We start from the raw sequence: 2994 nt of genomic DNA on the forward strand, positions 1-2994 counted from the left end.
AGTTTAAGCTCTGTGGCTGCTCGAAGATATATTTTATTGGGAGACAGCCCCTGCTGCCCCCCCACTCCCTACGCTGGCGCCGCCACTGCCTAGGCCCAAGCCCAGCCTAGGATATCCCATATTTGTGTAGGCCTAGGCCTATATGGCCTAGCCTAGGTCTAGGCATAGCCTAGGCCGCCTAGCTTGTTGGCCTAGGCCTAGGCTAGCCGGGCCTAATCTAATTTTTTTTTTTTTTTAAGTACTAGGCTTATGCCTTCTAGGTCTAGTACTAGCTACTAGCCCAGGCCTACTAGGTTAGGGTATTATAACAACTTAAATAACTTTAATAAAAATCGTATTTATGGAAAATAGATCCAAAATTTTACCTTACTCTAGCCAGGACTAGCCTGCAGCAGTTTATTACAATTTGTGAAGGTGGTGTGTACACAACACGCTTAACGACGACGCACAGTGCGCGTTTAAAATTCAATACAAACTTGGCGCACGCAGCTAAAGTTTACATCGCATCGAGGATCTCAGAAGCCAATCACGAAATCATGGGCTTCTAATCAAGATGTTTTTTCGAGATAAGTAGCCTACTAATAATATTGAAAATAAATGTAAAAGAAATATAAATAAACAAATAAAAATAAAATACAGTAGTAAAGTCAATTTAATATACATTGTGGTGCTCAGGCTGGCCGCTGTCATTATATTTGATGATTATGATAACGTGTACGTCAGTATCAACATTATTTTATCGTAGCATAGCTAAAATTAAATTTCAGCAGATTGCAATCGAAATGGTACTGGGTTTGATTAAGGAGCTCGTGTATGCAATAATTTGTAGAAGTCGTTTGCTGGATAAAGTTTGTCTTTTATCTTGCAGGGTCAGGCTCACTATAATCGTAAACCCGGTCGCCCATGTTTCACCAACTGGGAATGACAAAAGGATAATAATGTGGAAAGTGTTACCATTTGTACTATAAGTTTTTTTAAATCGAGGTGGGTTAGTATGGTTATGGTACAGTTTATCCGTGTCGCTAAATGCACGTAATTTACGTTATATTATAATAATTGCTAGAAAAAACATAATTATTGCAGGAAACCTGGTAATAACTCATATTTGCTTAGTATAAGATGTTATAAATAATGTATTGTTAATTCGGAGAAAGTAGAAAGTCATCTATGCAAAATATGGTCTTAAACTTTTGATTGTCGCTTTTAAGCAGTGAAACATACGTTACCTGATTTTTTCATATACCAGTTCAAGAATTTGAACCAAACTAAACGTGAGAAGTAGTTAAGTAATAAGCATGGATACAGCGTCAGTAAATCATAATTGGTGTTATGTAATCATGTTTAATAAGTTATTGTAATTTTAAAAAAAGTAATTTACGTTACAGTAACCTACGTTACGTTTTGGAATATTAATCCATATTAATGAACTATAGAGGGCATAAAACTATTATAAATGACTTTATTTACGCCGCCAACGACACATGAAAGTTTAAGAACCTTTTAAGAAAAAATGGCATTGAGCAATTGACACCCAGAACCTTGTGTTTACCAACTTTGTGTTTCACTCGAATGTTGGTTCTACACTCATCATTAAAGTGAAGCAATTTGGTAAGTATTTATTATAGGCTATGTCTCGACTATATTTAGTTAACAAAATAGTTGATATTTATACTTAAATGTTAAATTGAAAATTTCAGGCAATAGCTTAGGCCTAGTTGCAAGGAATACTACATTGTGAAAAGTAACGTATGTTATACACACGGTAACGTATGGTATTGTTGATATAGCATGTAATAAACATCATTTAATAAAAACATGGGCAGTGGCTGATACATTTACTTTCATTTACATAATCCTAACATACAGTGACTCTCTATAGGAATGCTATCATTCGTGGAAATTATTCCTATTGCATATATTTCCGATTTATGTTGATGGTAATGTATATTACAGTAAAATATTATGTGTACATTATAATAGCTTGTAAATTCATGAAAGCAAACGTTACACATTAAATAAATATACCTAATCAAAATTCTTTAACATCATAAGATGACAACAAATATGTTTGCAAATAATCTTTGTAATGTTCTATTAGATGAGTAATCCTAGTAACGTAGGTTACAAAACTTTATCAAATTGAAAGAACGAGCAAAACTAGAGGCTTAACCACATATCTTTAGAAAAAAACGAACATATTATCAACTACTTCAATAATTTTTTTTTCTTAAAAACCATACCAAAAATAAATAAAAACAAATAAAATGTTCTTCTTGTTGATTTTAGACAAAAATACTCTTTTATAGTCATTTATGATAGTTTTGAAAAAAATGTGCTCATTTTGAATGCGCGGTTATCATTTATTTTTAATAACTGTATTAAAAAATACTGTATACTCACATTTGAGAAGGGAAATTATAATTTTAATTCATTTTACAACGATAGACTTATGATCGGTGTTACATAATTATATGAAACTTACGTTACTAACATTTACATACAAAATGCGATTTTCATTGGAAGTGTATGTTTAACAAATTTATGTCATTTGTTACCAGAGCGTATGATTGTTAATTTGAAAGATATGTGTTGTCTGTTTACTTTTAGTGAGCGAAAATGAAAGTATCAACCGGATTAAAATATATTGTTATGTTATTACAGCATCAATTATTCAAAACAATGTAAATGTGTAATTTTTTGGCTGTGGCACTTTTCCCCCAATTGTTTTTTGTTGGTCATCCTATGTATAATGATATCTATAGGTACATTTTAAACTCAGTTATAAATAATCATCTTACAACAATCATATATGTAACATATTACATATCAAATGTATTGATAATGTTAAAGGGTATGCTGTGAAAAAAACTATTTGAAGTTAAATGTTACGATTTTTAGGCAATTGCTCTTGATATATTAAAGTTCCGTTCTAGAGAAAACCCTAGTTTGTTATTGAACTTTATTTTTCTTGATTTTAAAAGTCCAATTGCACGT

General features: G+C 31.8%; 1 protein-coding gene across 1 annotated transcript in view; it reads right to left on the bottom strand.

Moving 5' to 3' along the window:
* The window catches only part of LOC117113817, a 3708-nt gene extending 3289 nt beyond the window's left edge, over positions 1–419 (bottom strand). Inside the window, exon 1 of the mRNA XM_033257251.1 lies at positions 366–419. The gene's annotated coding sequence lies outside the window, so the exon portion shown is untranslated. The remainder of the gene's footprint in view (positions 1–365) is intronic.
* Positions 420–2994: the final 2575 nt, after the last annotated feature.

This window comes from Anneissia japonica, unplaced genomic scaffold (genome assembly GCF_011630105.1).
Source record: "Anneissia japonica isolate Jap-2015-1 unplaced genomic scaffold, ASM1163010v1 scaffold694_len1028156_cov167, whole genome shotgun sequence".
NCBI classification, from domain to species: Eukaryota; Metazoa; Echinodermata; class Crinoidea; order Comatulida; family Comatulidae; genus Anneissia; species Anneissia japonica.